Genomic DNA, 19864 nt, shown 5'->3' on the forward strand with positions numbered 1-19864 from the left:
TTCTACTTATGCTGATAGGGATTGCAAATCAGTGCAATAGCGACTACAAATCATAGCCATAGCGACATAGAGATGACAACTGTTCAGTTGCTTAAGAAGAATAGGAGATAGCTGTCCTTCTGAGGATAAACACTGCAGACAGAAAGTTCTATTTTTGTTAAAGATCCTTAATGTTTCAGGTTTCTCTGGTTCAGGTTGTTTCAGGTTTCTCTGGTTCTCTTATTATGGTGTTGTCTCAAGGGGGCTGGCAAATTCAAGTTTGACACCATGTTTTGTTTGTATGCCAAGGATATGTACTTGCAAATAAAATGCAGTGCTTCACACTAGACAAAATGACGTTTTAGAGAAAAATATAGAGAAGAAATACCAGGAAAAATGTGCCATACTTTTGGAGGGAAATATTCACATCTAAAATTAGACATATAGGTAATTTCAGTAAGGGTAGCCTAATTTGGACAAGTAGCAGTTCCTGCCCCACTGCAGATGATAGGGTTTAACAGCTCATTTAGCAGCTGCTGATGATTACAATCTTGAATCCCCATTGGTTTGAGGTTGTCCTAAATGGTAAAGAGGTGATGTGGTAACTGCTAATCGAGCAGTTAACTGCTATTACATAGAGATGCTAGAGTTTCAGGAGGTTTTGAGTGAAGTGAGGGTATATATTTGAGAAGGATGGGAAGGTTTTTGTAAATTTTAATGTGACTAGGTTTTTTTTGATTAAGGTACTTATGTAAAATATGTAGCTGAGTGGTTTACAAAGTGAAAGCTGTGCTGAATTACCCTTCTAATTCAAATTCACTGACAGGATACTCGCACCAAATCATCTGAGCAACTGAGTTTAGAACATTCCTATAGCAAGCTTTCCAGTACAGATGTCTGGATATACAACCTGCAGGTGAGTGCAGTGGGATTCTAGTACCACAGTTTTAAGCAAATATATTTAATCAATTGAATAATCACTCACATTTTTTTAGAAGTTCCCTGCAATGTGGGCTTGAACCCCTTCAGGGAGAGGAAAGATCAGAACCTGATCTGTAGGAAACATCCTGGGTAAAAGTCGTCTCCCTTACCACTGGTGATAGCTGTAGTTTAAAACAAAGATTGTGAATTCTGTTCAGCCTATTAGAGTGACATGGTTCAGAGCAGTAAAGTCTGAATGAATGCTGTGATAATGTTCTAGGTACTATGGTGCCTACAAAGAGCGTTTCTCAGAAGTTTGTTCTGTTGTTTGCAGGCAGAAATCACCTTGGTCTGCCTATATGCTGAGCTGTTGGGAAGGGGCACTACTGTAGCTGCCTTGAGCTCAGTGGTGCGCTAGACCTGCCCACAAGGCCAGGAGTCTTACTTCAGGATTTTTGCTGCACAACTTGTGAGCATCTTGTAGCACAGGTAAGAGCTTGTGTCTGGTTTGGTAACGAGTTAGCCAAGCTTGATTTTCGTTGCAATGTACCCTAAGGACAACCCTTAGGCTCAACATAAGGCTAAGGTATGTCTGGCAAGAGCATGCAAAAGACAAAAACCAGAATCTTATCAATTCTGTTTCCTCTTTGTATTTTCTATTATCTTTTGGTAAAGATTTGTTTGTAATATTCCCATGACTGCTGAGAAATAAGCTTGGGGAGCAGGGGTATGGATTTGAACTGCTACCAGGAGGACAGAATGTATTCACCTCTCAGTAACTTATTAAATCAAGTAAGCTCATCAGGGCTCACGGATCTGATGCTTAAAGTCTGAATAGCACTATTTCCCAGCACTATACAGAGATGAGTGTATGTATTCTTCTGTTCTTTTTATCTATTTTAAACTCATCTTTGTGCTTTTTCTGGGGAAAGATTTTTTTTAGCTAAGTTCTATATTTGTTGCCTTCTGCTGTCTGTGTGCCCTGCACCCCGGGATATTTAACAGAGAGCAATGCTACTAGATCTGAGCCCAGAGTTGCTCTGTTACCTCCCATAAGCATTTCATTTGCTCTTTGGCTCTTAGTGAGCTGCACTGGCTGGTTATCTCGGAATTACCTTATGTCATTGCAACCGTTTCCTTGGGTAGGTACGTGACCCTCTAAGAAATAATAATAGGAAAAAAAAAAGGCAAAAAAATGGTGCTTCACTTTTTTAGTTTAATTTGCTTTTGAAATCCAATGCACAGCCTGAAAGTATCTCATTTGAGAGCTATAGCATTTTGTTCGAATCGTAGTCTATATGAAGTGACGTCCAACATATAAAATGCAAAACTTGTTTTAGAATGAATTAGGGTTGGTTTTGCTACTGACAACATTAACTACATCAAAAAGAAATGGGAACACTGTTTTGTTGTGTGATCTGTGATGTCTGCAACCGCTGTGCGTAATATAGCTATGCAAGCATCTGCCTTTGAAGAATACCATTAATATATCTGTTACTTATATTTTTAACTCTGCTATCTGGACTTGATTATCTTCAAATTTGAGTATCACAACAATTAAGTTGTTTTTTCCACTGAAATAAGTCAAGTTTGTATGAAAATTGCACTACCTGCAAATTTGTACAAGTGATGTTATATGTTCTTTACAAACCAGTAGGGTTTCTTTCTTTCCTTCTCATTTAATGTTTGCATTTTGTGGCCAAAAAGAAAGCAGGTTACATCACCAGTTTTCTTGCATAAAATTAGGCTATGAATGAGTTTAAAAATCTTTTTTCCAAATAAATGGGTTAAAAAGAGTCACTGGAATATAACATGGGCTTTTAGTAATGAAAAATCACCAAAGAAAACGTTGGGATCATCACTGCATGTTTCTTCTTGAAGAAAACATATGTCAAAGCATGTTCCCTTACTTCCATCTGAAATATTGTCTTGAAAACAGTTCTAGAAAGTGGGTGTAGAATAAATGTTTTTGATATTGTAAACGTGTACAAAAGAACATCATGCATTCATTTTACGTCACATAAACCTACCCGGGCTTAATGAATTGCCCCTTCTTGCTAACCTTTGTTGAAATAATTTGACACTTGCTTTATTAGTTAAGGTTTTGCATAATTACAGTTTTTGATAGATTGCTACCATATCACAGGAGATAGTATCTGCAAAGAAAAACAGGGCAAAAAAGTAAGTGTTACAGAGAATTAATGTTCCAGTTATAAATCTTCAAGCAAATTTGAACAGTCTGTTCTAAAATATTTTGTAGTTCTGGCATAGAACAACAGAAAAGCTACGTTAGTAAGCTGCAGAAAGTTATGTGTTTGTATATTGTGTGGGGTGTTTTGTGTGTTTTAAATCTGGCCAGATCTCTATGTCGCCTGAAGTCAGTGCAGCTTTGCTGATTAGGACAAGGCTAATGTGGAGCTCATTGTTGGCTTTAATGTTATGTTGGAGATCAGGCTTGATATTCCCATCCTGTCTTGTATGTGTGAATTTGTGCAAAGCTCGTCCCATGAATTGCCTTTAATTTTTTTGTTTACAACATAAAACCAAAATACACTTAATCTACAAGGAGTCCAAAAGGATTTAGATCACTAGTGACCATTAGTACCGTGTCCTGGGTCAAGGTGGCTAAAACCTGTCCACCTCTAAAATATGTCTTTCTGAATTTCTCTCTTTTTGAGAGGTGGGATTGTTCACCTTCTCAAACGAATCTTCCTTTTCTAAAAGATCTTAAAAAATATTTTTTCAGACTTTCTTTCCAGAAGCTAGAAAGAAAACATGCAGTTTAAAGTGTAACCAAAAATAAACTTACCCCAAAAAAACCCTTGCCTTATTTCAGTTTTACTATAGGTTTGGTGTACTAATAGGACACGAGTTGTAGCTTGGGTGTAGTAGGAAAGGACCTGCATTTCCCACCACTTATCCTGAGGGTATTCCTAGGCAGGACAAGATAAGGTGGGCTGTCTGTCAGCAGGGTGGCCTTTTGCTGCTCAGGCCCAGAAGCTGAGTGGAAGCAGCTGTGGTGGTTGGGCCTGTTGCACTGGGGAAAGTGGATAAGTTTCCATAGCAGAGTTTTTCCTGAGGTAGCAATATCGGTGGAGAGTGGGGTGTAATTTTACATCATTAATCCTGTGTTGCTTTACATTTTGTTGCAGAAGCTTCCCTCTTGCTTGCCTGCCTTCCAGTTCCTTTCCTTGGTAAAAGGTTATCCACTTGAGCAAAGGTAGCAAATGCCTCATTCTCCTGTAGCCCAGGCTTCAGGGGAGGCAAAAAAAAAAAAAGCCCCGCAGAAAACCTAAGAGAACACATGGATGGTCTTCTGAAGACATCACCGAATAAACGTTTGTAATAGAGGTAGTTCTCTAAATGTGTTATGCTCTTTCCAAGCATACCAGAAGGAAGTATGCTTCATTGACTGGGGACATTCATGGTTCTATTGAAAGATGGAAGAATGACTAAATAGAACACTTTATTTAAACAAACAAAAAGGGAAAAAAATCACCTCTGGCTTCTGGGTACCAGAAGAAATACTGTTTGCTTTGATCCTTTATTTGCACAGTAGATAGTCGTTTTAATCTCTCTGGTTCCAATTATAGTGGCAAGTACATGTTGCCCATTTTACTTTTGTTGTTGGGTTTTCTGTTCCAAGTATTCTAGTCCATGTAGGATTGCCTGGAAATGCTAACTTTGTTCTTGATGTAAATTCGTTGCTGTCAGTTGCTTTTGGGTAGGGTTTTGGCTCGTATCTGATGGAAGAGAAAGAACAGCACAGTGGTGTGCTGTGCATGATGAGGAAATAACTAGGGCAATCTTTACATCTCATCTAAGTGTCTGGCAGAGGATTCTTGTACTTCAGCGTGCCTGTCTATTTCTTTAAACTTGAGCACTTAAGCCTGAGGATGGAGTTTTTGCAATTACACCTCTAATCTGATATATACTGTTGGACCACTTTCTAAATGAGCATGATAAATCTATGTAGTAATGGTGCTCTTTTTCCCCCCACTTATGGCATCACTTTACCTTTATTTTCATGGTAAGACTTCATGACATAAGGGTGTTGAATCTTAACATATAGCCATTCATCAGATCCATATGATAAGTAATGGAACATTTTACTTACAGCAAATATCACTTGGAGATATGTGGCAGTTAGAGATGTAGCTGATGAACTTCAGCCTTCTTGTCTTTCCTTCCCTTCTTGGTCTCTAACCCAGCTAATAAGCTTATAAAACCAAGCATAATAAGTTTGGTTTCCTGTCTTATTCCAATTCTCTTGCATAAACATATCCACAAACTAAAGGCAAAATTCATATGGATGTTATGGTCGTATGCTTGCATTCTTTTCAGAAATTAAAGGTTTTTGCTCAGCTGAACACTTCAGTTGCCCTGGCTACAAGCACGTTGTATATTAATGTTTTTTCCTTATCAGAACTTGTCAGTAGCTTTCTGTGGAAGAGGAAAATGACAATTCCACTAGTCTTTTCAGTTTTGATAAAAATCAGTGGTATCTGAGTTGCTGCTGGCAAACATTTCTCAGCTCTGTTGTGAAATTATTTCCCAAAGCTGAGAGAAAAAACACCTTTAAAACATATTACCTGGACACTCAGGTGGTGTATGGAAGACCTGGCTCGAAAACCCAATGTCTTCCATTTGTTTTCAGAGGTCCATCTAAAACAGCAGACTTCTGGCTGGCCGTATAACTCTCTTCTGCTCAACTTTGTATAACCAGCTGAGGGTGCTGATCAAATAATTTCAACAAGGTTTTGGAAGGATGTGGAGACTCACTGTGGGGTAATCTAAAGCTGTCTATTTGTAGGGACTGAGGACATCTACTTCTGGCTTTGAATGAGGTACAGCAATGGCTGCTAGCTAGTTATCTCATGCGGTATGCCTCCTGAAAACACAAATAGGCACCTAAAACTGATGGGTGTAATTCCTCACCTGCATTTAGCCTCAATTAACAGTGGTTAAGCCTTCACTTACACTTCCTAACGAACCTTCTGCATATTTATAATTGTACCTTGTGAGATCACCAAGAAAGTTTGTGCTCTACAGAAGAAATCTTTGACGCTGACGTCGTGATTCCACCAACCTGTTGGCAAGCCCTTGAAATCATGCAGCTGAAACTAAGCACAGTAAGAGCTTCATCCACTGCCAGGGTCCTGAGCAATGTGTATTTTATATGATTTTGGAAAAGCTGATTTCAGAGACTACAGATAAACTCTGCTTGTAAATGCTAGCTTATTTGCCTGTTGCGAACACTACTGGATCTGTGTTGGGCTAGGTCTGGGTCTTGGCTTATTTCCTGAGAGACCACAGCTTTGGAGCAAGTTTATTTTAACAAATGAACTGAAACATGTGCTTTGTAATAGTCACATTTTTTCTTAGATTGCTGAACGAGCACTATGCAATTGTAATTTATTGTGAGGATATATTAACATTTAGTGCTTTGTTAATTTGCCAAGTGTTAAGCTGCTGGGTTTTTCAGCAGCATTAGCACATGGAACTCTCTGGCTTTCTTATTTTTGTTCCTTTCAACTGTTACTCCATGTCACCGGCACACTGAGTCACCCAATATACTAAAGTTATTTGGTAATGTTCCTGGCACGCTGTATAAACCAATTTATCCTGAGAAGTTACAAGCTAACACTGACATATTCTTACTCAGCAGACCTACTCCTCTTATTCATTAAAACTTATTCCAGTTGACACCAGAGGTAGCACACTTTTTGCTGCTTTTATTTCCTGGTAAATCTTTGGTCAAATGTGACATTTCCCAAACCTGTGGTATCAGAGCATTTCTCAGGAGGTGCTGTCAAGCACCCCTGTGCAGCTCTGTGTGGAAAAATTGCTCTCTTCAGACATCTGCATGAGGAAAGGGAGCTTTGATGACAGTGCTTCAAAGTTTAATCTTCTTCCTCTAAAACTGCAGTGTTTGTGCACACATATGGAGGTGAGGATGACAGAAATGTAAGATGAGGAGATTTACATGATTGTGGCTGTATAGTACATTAGAAGAAAAGCTATATATTTTAAACATAAAAAAGTTCACCATATTTACTAATACAAATTCCAGCAATGGGTGGAGAGATTCATAAAAAGTGCTTTTAATTTTACAAAGCTGATATTGGCTAGTTTTGTATCCTGACCCTCTTTCCTGGGAACAACGTGAGAGCGATTGATTATGCAAAAAGTTGTGGAGTAGGAATTTCTTGGATGAAAATTGTTTGATGGCAACAACTGTTGCCAAAACAAAACCCTGTATTATAGATAGCCTTTAAAGAGATGTTTAAATGCCTCTCTTTAAATCATAACTAGAAAATTATGGTGGTGGAAGGTATTGTTTTGCAATTGGCTAGTTCTAAGCTTGTGTGCTTTACAGAAGACATGTAACCTTTGTGAAGGAAAGGATCACTTCTGAAAATTCCTCCCAGACTGCTATTGGTAAAGAAATGTGCTCCCTGGCTCCTTGCCAAGCCTCAGGGCTGCATCTGTACTTTTAGAGTTTGCTTTGTTAATGCAAAGGAGGCTGTGTACTGTCGTATGTGTTGTCTCTTCTAACTGAGTAAGAGAAGTGACCTTTTGGAAGATAATTAATTGGATTTTCCATCATTTTTTTTTGTTTACTAGTTTCCTACTGAACCTAAGCTGTAAGAGTAGAGACCTGCTGGCTCTGTGGTTTGTAGAACTGGACTTTCATTCCATCTCATCAAGGCAGCAAATTATAGAGCTCTAATACTTATTGATATTGAATGAAGGGCTCAGTGGGTAGTTATTATTCCAAAATACACAGGCATCATATACTTGTATAGAAGTTTTGAACAGTGAACAAACTTGTAAAAGTTGCTGAACTTATATACACAGTATATAGTCAGCAGATAGCAAAATCTGAAGGCTAATTTGCAGGCCAGGCCATTTAAATGTCCTTTTTTTTTTTCTCTCCCCCTTTATATGGGCAACAATGGATGGAATGGGGGAGAGGACAGGATTTTACATTTTGCTCCAGGTACTAAATATGCTTTCTCATATGATGATGGAGCAAGTTGGGTTTTGTAGCTGGTAATCAGAGCACTTAGGAAAGCACCCAGTCAGTGGTTTAGTGCTCAGTGGTATTGGCAATTCACCTTTCCTCTTAAGTGTGCTACCATTTGCAGCAACACTGACCAGATGAGAAGGGCTGAAAGGGCTGTGTCAGAAACACAGTATATCTTTATGGTGGAGGAAATAGGCACAACTGTCATGCAAGTAATAGTTGGAGAATAATCCACATAATATTCAGCTGGAAAGTGGTCCTAATGAGAATGATAATGCTCATATAATGAAGGTGCTAAACATCTCGAGAACTTGCATGTGAATTTTGAAAAGTTCACTTCTGGGTTCCTCCCTTCAGATACAGGGTCCTAAATTGACTTATTATGCCCATCAGTTTGGGACGCTATTCCTTTTTGACACTGACATTTTCTGTATGATTTCTTAATTTCTTTAGAAAATCAAAGAAAAATATCAATACTTGAAGGAGTGGCAGAATTCCAATTTGTATTTGTGTAACATCCCATCAGTATTCTACTTAAACACAACACTACTCAGGCTCTTATTTAGCATGCTTTAGTTCATGTTTGAACCTAAAAAAATTTTTCCCTTCTTTTATGCATATCTTGTACTAATTAATTTATTTGTGAGTAATAGCTGGCAAATTTCCAGGATTTAGAAGTCTTTGAAAAAACCTTGTACAGAGCCACATTGTTTGCAGCAGTTGGAAGGCAGAAATAAGCTGCACCTCTGATAGCAAGCAGATTTTTAATGAATTACTAAAAGGGAAGAGTGATGCACATTAATGAATACTTATTAATGTGCTAGAACAATATGAGATGCTTCATTGGCTACTGTCTGTTCTGCAACAATACCCATTACAGTTTCAGTAATGTCAGCTATAGCTATGTCACCTTCCTCTTGTTAAACAAACAAATTGCAATCTTCACAAAGTGGAGGTAAATATGAATTTTACCATAAACAGGTTGGTCAGACTGCTTTGTATGGACTAAACTGCAACAAGATCAAGGACAAGGGTAGCTTTTGGCAGTCTTCCAGTCTAATTTGGAATGAGGCCAGAAATGCAACTTTTAAGTTAGGTTTTTTTTTTTAAGGAGTCCCTTACCAATAATGGGGAAGAATTCCCATAAGGAAATTGTTGAGGTTTAACAAATTTTAGGTCTTTTAATGTGAGTCTATGAATGGAAGATAGTAAAGTCTAAGAATTAGACTTAGATGATTGTTTGAAGAGTATCTCCAAACTTTTTTGGCTTTGTTCATTAACCAAGCCCTGCACAATTCAAGTTCAGCACAATTCAGTTAAAAGTGAAGACATAAAATACACCTATAACATTTAAAGTTTTCTGCCTCAGATTTTCTAGCATCTGCTGAGATAGCCTCTGTACATAAGAAGATGAAAATCTGTTTTTACACAGAACATGATTAAGGTGAATAACAGTAACAGAAGCTCCTTCTTGCTGTTCTGCATGGGGGCTTGGTCCTCCCAGGGTGGACTTACGTTGGATCATTTCAAATTACAGCTGTTGCTAAAAAGATGAGTTCCTGAGCTAAGCAGCTGGCTGAATAGCAGAGTACATGGGTGCACAAACCACCAGCAAAGACGTGGAACTTACTTGTTTCTATAGTATCAGAATTTCAGCTCTGCTTTTAGGAGTTAATTCTTAGAAGGGCTAGAAAAGCCTGGGTATGGCTTATCTGCTCTTTATGTGAGAAGGATAATAAGCAGTAGTGCCAAATGAGACCTGCTTCTGCTATAGGCTTGTTGAAGGATTCTGCCTTGTCTCTTACTTGTAAGCTTAACTCCTTATTGACTTCCTTCACCTTCAAATTCTAACAGAGTTGTACATGGGACAGAATATTATGTAGCTGTAATAAAAAGCAGATTATTTCCCATGTTTTTTTAGCTTAACATAAATGTTTGCGGTCACAGTATAATGTATATGTGTATATATATATTGGGCGTATTATAAATGAGTCATTATAACAATGCCTAACAACTCTTATTAACTCTTGGAAGACTGACAGTTAATACTCTATTATCTAATCAGAAATACATTCTTTTGTGCTACATACTTGTAATATTAAATAAAGCCACATTGTTCTTCAAAACTGGATGGCAGGAATAAGCAGTCTGTTTTGAAATTTAAGCATGGCCACTATATAAAATATCAGATTTGTCTCTAAGGGGGAAAAATAACCTAAGAAAACTAATGCAAAAAATGTGACTAGTCTTGTTGAGAATCTAGAGGAGTATGCATGGCAACCAACCAATATAAAGTATACTTGCGTTAACTGGACTATCCAGGACTTCTTATGAAGCCAGATGCTTCTGTTGGTGGGGAGGAGAAAAACCCAAGCAGAAAACAAAAACCTACCCCCAGATCTTCAAGAATGTACTGGTGGGGGGGAGAAGCTGATGCAGTAAGAACTTGAAATTCAAGTGTGTGGGCTTGTTTTTTGTTTGGTTGGCTTTTTTCCTTTCCACAGAAAGTAATTATTATACATCTCCCATTCTAGACACTGTCATCTGCAGTTCTAGGAGTGCTTTGACATCACCTGTCATTTGATAGAATTGTTTTGTTGCTTTATGATATTGTATTAGTAGCAGGAATAGGAAAAAAGAGTTATGGCAGCAGGTTGTGCAGATGTAGTATGGTTGTAAAGATACCATTATACTGAAGTAAAAATTCTCCCATGGAGGATGCTGGTTACATATCTAAGAACTAAATTAGGGAGTTGTAATTAAACAAGGAAGTCAGACCTGTATATTTTTAAATGTGATCTTTAACAAAGAATAAGATGGTTAAAGAAACTGTTCATCTAAGCTAACTACATCTTTTTATACACCAAAAAGGCTAGGATTTTTGTTAATGCTGTGGTAAGCTTACTGATTTTTGGAGTCCAGTTGGGTTTTTGTTTGAGATTAGCCATGTGTTCTCTGGGAACAGTTGTGACTGGTTTAAGCAGTGTTGGGAAATTACTTTCTTGCTGGAAGCTGGTGAGGCCTTTCAGATGTCTTTGGGGGCTTTCAAACTGATGCTTGGCAGTGTTATTTCTAAAGGCATGAACTAGAAATGGAAAGAAACACAAGATCTATGTCTACATGACAGAAATCATGGGCTGTATCCAGTTGCTGGCTTTCCTTTCTCTCTGGGCAGTTTTGTCTGAACAGCAATGCCAATTGGAAGGGATGTTTCTAACTAAACTTATGTGAAAGTTGGTCACCTTGTGGTTTTGCGTTTAAAGCAGTTTTGTGTTTTTTCTCTTGTGCTTTTCTTGATTGATATTGTAGGTGTAGGCACATCCACTCTTGTGGGACTGTACTTCTTGTTTCTTCACTTATCAGAGAATCTGGTCTGGGATTAATTCTGCATTGGATAGTGTGATCTCATCTGCCATTTCATTTGTCATGCTGCAGTAAAGCAGAGTACACTTTGTGCTTTTAGCTTCAGTGAGCTTTATCACTCATTAATTGCCACAGACTTTAATAATTTGTTGGTGTAAATGATTTTCAAACTTTTCACTTAACATTAAAAAGAAGGTTAATGGTAACCAGCTGCATTTAAATGACAAATTTAACAATGCAGTTATTTCCTGACAGAGCTCTTTAGACAAGACGCAGTAACAATTTTATTTTGCTGAATATGCTTGAGGACCGTATTTTTCTTTATCACATAAGACCAGACTCTGCTATGCCTGTCCAGGCACGTGTACTTTGTACGTCTATCAACAGAGCAATTTGGCCAAGAAAAAAAAAAAAGTGGAGCTCCAAACAAAAGAAAAATAGCAACAGTGGAGAACTGACCCCAAATACATTTTAATTCATTGAGAGCCAAAGGAATGTCGAGTTTCTATACTGATATTTCCCATGGGATCCAAATTGCCTCCTTTACAATAGTGGTCATAAATAATTTTTTCATTGCTTCAGTAATATTACACATCTGGGCTAAATTTGATCAGTCTTAGATCTTGCTGTTCCAATGTACGCTGGTGCATTTGCATGAATGGTCTGTGCACAAGTTGGGAGGGAGAAGAAAGCTTCTGATTTCCTCCACATGTGGTAGACTTTAAATTGTTTGTGAGGGTTTTAGAAAGTTTTGTGTTAGACTAAATGGGAAGCCAGAGTCTTTTTATAGTTTTGTTTCTCTTTCTTAGCTCTTGTTATTTCTGGTCTTGCAGGAGGGGTGTCCTAATCAAAACATTCTGCCTTCCCAAGACTGTTGGTCACATGTTAATTGTGTTTTTAAATAAAGAAAAATCAAGTAAAATGGAATGAGAAAAGTCTGTTGGAAACACTAATTTTCTGATGTATATTTAGATGTTTGACTGGTGCAGCTTGCTTCTCTAAATGCCTCTGTATACCTAAATGATTAAGACTGATTGGTTTGTGGGTTTTTTAAGAGGTACATATTGCAAATACTTTTCTAATATAAAAATACAGAATTATGCACTCTTACTGAAATAGAAGATGCAATTTAAGATGGCATTAGTTTAGTCATTGTCCCCTAATTTTTAACCCTATCCCTTTGAATACCTAATTACCATTAACAGCATGGTAACAGCATCTAAAGTACTCCCTGTAACTGATAGACTACATGAAGTACAACACTGTGGTTAGGTTGCGGTTGTTGTAATGGATAAAGAAGGTACCCCAATCTGTTGTGGTTTTCCATTCCCAGAGTCCTGAAAATTTGTCTACTTTGTGAGGCAAGGCCTGTGTCAATAGATTTGGATCAAGCTGTCCTGCAGCCTAATCCTGGGATATCATAGAATCATTTAGGTTGGAAAAGGCCTTAAGATCATCAAGTCCAACCATTAACCTAGCACCGCCAAGTCCACCACTAAACCATGTCCCTAAGCACCACATCTACATGGCTTTTAAATACCTTCAGGCATGGTGACTCTACCACTTCCCTTGGGCAGCCTGTTCAAATCCTTGACAACCCTTTCAGTGAAGAAATTTTTCCTAATACCCACTCTAAACCTACCCTGGTGCAACTTGAGGCCATTTCCTCTCATCCTCTCGCTTCTTATTTGGGAGAAGAGACCAATTCCCACCTCTCTACACCCTCCTTTCAGGTAGTTGTAGAGAGTGATAAGGTCTCTCCTCAGCCTCCTGTTCTCCAGGATAAACAACCCCCATTCCCTCAACTGTTCCTCAGAAGACTTGTGCTCTAGACCCTTCACCAGCTTCATTGCTTTTCTTTAGATGCGCTGCAGCACCTTAATGTCTGTCTTGTAGTGAAGGGCCCAAAACTGAACACAGTACTTGAGGTGTGGCCTCACCAGTGTTGAGTACAGGGGGACAATCACTTCCCTAGTCCTGCTGGCCACACTATTGCTAATACAAGCCAGGATGGTATTGGCCGCCTTGGCCACCTTGGCAACACCTATGGTGAAGATGGACCATCATCCATTGACTGGTCCTCCACACTCAGAGCCTTGTACTTGTTGTACAGAGGCAGCTGGGAAGGTGAGGTGGGCAAGGAGGGGGTGCCTCCTTGCCCCCATATATTGTGGGGAACTCTTCTCAAGTCCTTGTTATGGCTGGGAGGAAGTTGTCTAACAGTGTGGACCCTGGTCAAAGAGAAAGGTGGAAGGGAAGAGGTCAGGTTGGGGGTCAGCTGGCCTTCTCCCAGACTTCTTTCAGCTGTTTGTTTTATGTGGGGCACTATTTCTCCAGGAAACTTGGTATGCTCCCATTTCTCATTAAATTTTCATTTAATTTAATGAATTAAATTCATTAAATTTGAAGTCTCATTTTATGTCTCATTAAATTTTCTACCTGCTGGCTTTTCAGCTCTCTGTTACTCCTTTATGAGTTTTATAAAGCAGCATGCATGAATGCCCTGGGGCTTTCTGTGAGGACTACCAGCATTAACATAAAGTAAATATATGACAGTCTAGTTCTCTCTGTACAAAATCCTTCCAAATTACATCATTGCTAAAGTCTAACTCAGAGTCATGAGATGTGCTTTTATCAAACCAATTTCTCAGATATGGTTATAAACTTCTGCTAGTGGGGTCGGATAGTTCTTGGCACTGGAACTGATCTTTCCTCTGCTGATGTGAGGTGCAGGCAGAGTAGATTAACACCTTTCTATAAATGCTGTAGATGTATTCCAGTTAGCTGACTTCACTTCTAAACCATTAGATGCTGGGTAGAAAAGCTACTTTTATAGCCTACATGGCTGGCAGACCCAGTGCAGATACAGAAATTAGAAGAATTATTTCAAAAGCTGTGGAAAAATATCTTTCTGGATTATTTAGACTACTAGCTTCATGTACCACTGCAAAATAATCGGTAAATCCAGTCTAAGTTGCTAGAGGCAAAATGATTAGCATGTTCTATTAAACTTTCACCTGTTGGAACAGGTAATTAATTTGCTAGATTTCATCTTTACTTTTTGATCTCATTTCTGATCATGGTGAAAAAAGCTCCCTGAGATCTTTGTAATACTATACCTTAACAAATTTATTACAGAAGCAGAGCTAGACAGAACGTAGTCATCTCAGCAACTGCTCTGACTTTTACAGCAACTTATATTGCTTTTTAGAACTGATACTAGAGGTGGATTTCACCCACTCTTCAATACTTAGCAATGTAAAACTATCTGGTTTTAAATGTCAGCGAACTCTTCATCCAGTATACTGCAATTGCAAAGATAGTATAGGCTTATCATCCTCTGAGCAATTTTATCCTATTTTAGCACTAATCAGGTTGCTAGGAAGTAATTGCTGTGCTGATGTAGCAGCAATAAAAGTTTAACTAGAGTTGCCCTACTGTAATTTGTTTTGTGGAACTGTTGCTGTGTTTGTATTCTGGAATTGCATTTGATAACGTGGTATTCATCATCTCAGTCTTCTAATTAATGCCTGTGAGTAGACCTCTGAGTCAATCAAGACACCCACTCAACTTGTGGGCTTGATGGGTCCTCCAGAGCTCCTTCTGAGCTTCCTTCAGAGCAGAAGAGAGCTGCACAAGCAAACTAAGTTTTACCTTGCCGTGGTTTGAGTGGGTCTGTAGGAAACCTGTCTGTGAACAGCATTTCTGGGAAGGTTTTGTTGTGTGCTGACTTGTTAGTGGTGCTTTAGGGCATGTTCTCTGGCCTGATTAGGGAGACAGCCTATGGTGGTGCTGGAGACCACACTGGAAGGCTCAATGTGTATAGAGCAGAGAGAGGTTTTCAAAGTAAGCATCAAGGTTATTCCTGAGAGAGTATGACCTGGTCCAAAAGGGCTGTAAGTGATAGATGTTAATCTAGAACCAATACAATTTACAGGATTAAGTTTTGAGTTATTTAAAACAAACACAGATCAAGCTCTTTTAAATATCCTAAAATATGTGAGTATTAAATATGTTTTTTTAAAAAAATAAATCAGTAATGAATGTAAAAAGAAATGGGAGGCAGATAGAGAGGGAAAGATTTGGAGAGATACTGAGATAAATACATAAACAAAATTGTATTCTAGAAAACAAGAGCAGGGTGGCCACTGTTGCAAAAATACAGCTAAAATGAAAAGTAGTGAGAGAGTGAAGAAGATAAAGAGGAATAAACAAGTAATTTTGTATAGGTATCTGAACTGAAATGAGATTACAAATACAAGATATAAAGTCTTCTTTCATTATTACAAGATTATTTCAGCAGCAGACAAAATTATGAGTGAAGGAACAACACGGTCAATGATTCACAAGCTAGAAGTTTCTGGATGTTTCTTCATTCTCATTTCATTTTTTTAAATTAATTGTGAATGGTAAATCTTTATAACTGCAAATGCCTGAAACTGCTTGTAGGACTTTGACTGGAAAGTTCTTTCCCTGTGTATTTATGCAAGTTACAGTCCTGTATTCTTTTTCTCTAAGCAGAGGCAAAGCAGATCATGGTGTGGTAGAAAGGAAATAACTCCATGAAATAACTGAGTATTTAACCATTTCTTCAGGGGAAAAAAAAAATTATCTTGTTCTTATTTACTCACCTGTTGTTACTGAGGTGATTACTGGAGTCACTGTTTGCAGACAAGGAGTGTGGGAGAAAAAACTATTTGCCTTGGCTGGTGCTGTATGTAGCAACAGCCCTAGTGATGGATATTCTGAGAAATTTTTGACTTATTAATCTGAGACAGGCAAGCCAGGACACAAAGCAGAGGTAACAATTTAAATCTGTCATTAGATGAATGCCATGTTCCTTTGGGACTTGGCAAATACAGTGACAATATGTCATTTCTGATTATTGGCACTTCTGATGTTTATGAAATGCTGTCTTCCAGCTGTGGTTTCACATTATACCTTAGGCCTTGTTACCAGCCTAGCAGAGCCCACTCTTACTACTGTTACAAAGCTGCTTCTCTTTGCAACTGGACAGGAGGGCAATGCTCATGTAAAGTCTTTGGTGTGAGTTTTAGATTTTGGCTCACTGACTTATTTCCCACTGAGAACTACAGGCAAGGGATCTATGGGGTCCTGTAAAGATTACTTACAGGGGGATGGGATTGTGGAAGAGGAACTGCAGCCCTGTTTCCTGCCCTCATGCTGTAAAGCTTCAGGTTTTTCACCTTGTCCTCAGATCTGTGCAACGGATGTAGAAATCCAGAGAGAAGACATGGCATTGAGGAGTTGGGGTTCCGAAAGGAGGTCTGTAGCCCATTAGTGGGAGTTTGCCATGGTTAAAATCCCACACTGGCATAAACTTCTCAGGGTGAACCAACCCTGTTTTGCATTTTGTTAGGTGTGTGTCCTTGCAGTAAGGAGCTGCTTTTAGTCCCTGGATAGTTGCATCGTACTTTGAGTTGAGCAAAGTCAGGACACAAAGATTTCTGTATAAGCATGGTCATCTTGAGACAACTGTGATAGCAATTTTGGAGGGAAAATAAAGTTACAGATAAAACAGCTTTTCAGTAAATGGCAAAAAAGCTAGCAAATATGAAACCTTTAGCTAATATAGTTAAGAAAGCGGATTTAATTCAATTGTGTAAACTCAGTCCTACTGAGATGCTCTTGGATACCTGTGGCCTCCGTTTGCCACTGCAGCAGGGAATGGGCAGTATGTCCACCTACCTGTGCCAGACCTACCAGCCCCAGGGGAAGTCTTAGCCCAAGGGCACTACATGGTATAAAGTGTTTATGCAACTGAGTCAGGACAGAGTGTGTATGTACTTAATGCTGACCATTTGCAACGTACTTTAAGAGATCTCATTCTACGTCTCTGTTTCTATAAGGATATGCAGACACATTAAAATCCATGGAAAGACACTGCCATATATCCATAATATAATGCTATGATACTCTTACTAATGTACGTTCCTGTCTGAAGGACCAATTGCACAATTCGGCTGCAGCAGCTGATACCTTGTTGCTCGTGTGATGAGAATTCATAGTTTTAGAATCTGCAGGTCTATGATGTGTAATATCTAAGAGAGTCCTTGTCTACGTGATTTGCTTCCCCAATATGTAATTTGCTCCTCTTGTGTTTTTATCTTTCTACATTGTTGCACGTGTTTCTTTTTTTTTTCATATAAAGAAAAAAATGTTAGAATTCCAGTCAGACCATAAAACGAGGCTTCTATTTTAAACTTGAATTCTAAAATTTTTTATATTTTTCTAAAATTTTTTAGAGCTTGGAAGTTAAGATTTCGAAATCAAAGCATCTCAAAGCTGTACAGTTCCTCTGTGTTACTGGCAACTTATTAAATGAGTAATTATACTCAGGTTATTGCCACTGTGAGGCTTTGCTGTAGCAGACTGTAGACAAGCCTGTGTTAGGATGCAGCTTTTGTCCTGAAAAGGCTATGGTCTGTAGCCATGTAATCCAGCTAATTGGCATGTGCAGTAAAATGTTCTTTTTGGAAGAATTGTTCCACTGCGCTCCTTCCCTGTGTTTAGTGAACATTAGACCAAACATCAGTTTCTGAAGGGACCTGTGATTGCAACAGAACTGTATATTTGCCAATACTTGGAAATGATACAGTCATTTCCCTTTCCTCTGAGGTTGAAGGTTCCTAAACATCCTCATCTGCCCTGTAATTGGTGATAAACATCTCTGCTCATAATATTTGTTTAAATCAGTTGTCTACAGTACCAAGTTCTGGATATTACTTAGTTACTATGCTTAGAGTGAGACTGCCTATAGTTTTTCTTGCGACCTAGAAGAAGAAATATCTAGAGTTAATATGGAAGTATGAAATAATTGAGAGAACTTGAGAAAAAAGCCTCCTGATCACTTATTCTCTGAAGGCTTTTGATCGTAAAATGGAGAGACATTATATATTCTCATTTACCACCCATCTGTACAGAAAAGCTTAGGCTATGTTATTCTTACCATTTTGTTTCGACTAGCTCTAATTATAAGCAAATTCTTACTTTGCTTTTTAGACCTGGTATGCAATCTGCATTTGTTATTCTATACTTATCACCTAGACATCAAGAGTGGATGTAAAACTCATGAAAACAGAAGTATAACAATAGAGTATGAATTTCATCACTTCTATCAAGAAAGTAGCCCAACACAGCTCATATTTACAAAGTGAAAATAGTCTAATTGTCAGCTCTTTTTAAAACAAACAAACAGAAGCGCGAAAAACCCCCAGATCATCTGTCCCCTATGTTGATTTTTAGGGCCCCAATAGGTCAACAGCTTCTGAGGCTGGATACAGTTAATTGCTATAGTGTTTTTATTAATCTACACTTCTATCTTACCGGCTTTAATGTGTTTGAAGAATTGTTATTGTTCTGATTATTTTTTCAATTTTTATTAAGTAAATGAGGGAGGAATTAGAGAGAATTCTGCCAGTTTAGCTATTTTAATGTTTTTTGTTTCTTAACGGTAGCTTTGAATGATTAATGTGAGCAAATGCCGTTTAGTGTTGTCTGCCAGTGGAAAGTATAACTGAGCTCATTCAAGTGCTGCTAATGAAAATGTTAAAAGCAGTGATTTGTTATTGCTGCTGCTATTAGTTACTGTTTCATGAATCATGTGACAAAGAAATACACTGTTGTTGTCACGCATATGGTAACACAAAAGAAAAATCAAGCAAGAGAAAAATCTCTAGCAGTTAATAATAAGTCTGTTTTGGGGAAAAGACCCTCTCTTCTTCCAACTTAAAAAGAAATAACGAATAAAAGCTTTTAGTTATTTCTAGAAGGAAATATAAAGTTAATAAGTCCTCCAGCAATAAGTGTTGCTGGACTCATGACCTGTTAGTAAACTAAGTGCTAAACATTTAATGCCATAAAAATGAATGAAGAATGAATCCCTCTCTGATTTCTTTGAGCGTTCTCTGTGTGTGATTTTTCCGCCCCCCCCCCCCCCCCCCCCCCCTCCAGAAAATCCCCTTTCTGCAGGGAGAGAAAGGTTCTGTCTATCATCACATTACCTGACCAGCCTCTTTGTGTAACCCGTTTAAGAGACTGCATGCTAAGCCTGTTTGGATATGGAGAAATACCATCCTTGGTCATTACAAGCCTCTTCCACTCAGAGACCAATATCTAGCTCTTCTGAATTTCTAATCCTAACACAAATGGGAAGGCTCTTCACAGTGTAGTCCCTTGTTTATGTTTTTTCTTCTGCTCAGGCTGGCTTTTGTCACTGATCTGCTTCCCTGCGGGCATTGTTTTTTAATAGTTCCTACAGTTTTTCTTTGCTGGGAGGCTGTGGCATCTGCAAGATCAGTCAAGCCAAAGTCCAATGCACTGTACATACATCAGAAGTTAACAGCAGGAAAAGCTATACTATCCCTAGCTGGATTTCCTACGGAGTCCTTGCTTGCTGTGAGTAGCTTTACAAGCCAAATATTCACACATTTGTATAATAATCCTTTTGTATTGGGTCAGCGCAAAGGAAAGGATTATCTCTGAAAATAACCATCTCTTTTCTTACAACACTGAAGTTACCTTAAAGCTTTCTCAACTAGTATAGATTAT

General features: G+C 38.4%; 1 long non-coding RNA gene across 1 annotated transcript in view; it reads left to right on the forward strand.

Annotated features, from left to right (window-relative positions):
• Positions 1 to 1253: 1253 nt before the first annotated feature.
• The window catches only part of LOC134519414 (uncharacterized), a 69817-nt gene continuing 51206 nt past the window's right edge, over positions 1254 to 19864 (forward strand). The window contains exon 1 of the long non-coding RNA XR_010072210.1: positions 1254 to 1389. This is a non-coding gene — a long non-coding RNA (uncharacterized LOC134519414). The remainder of the gene's footprint in view (positions 1390 to 19864) is intronic.

The sequence above is a fragment of the Chroicocephalus ridibundus genome, chromosome 8, assembly GCF_963924245.1.
Source record: "Chroicocephalus ridibundus chromosome 8, bChrRid1.1, whole genome shotgun sequence".
Taxonomy (NCBI): domain Eukaryota; kingdom Metazoa; phylum Chordata; class Aves; order Charadriiformes; family Laridae; genus Chroicocephalus; species Chroicocephalus ridibundus.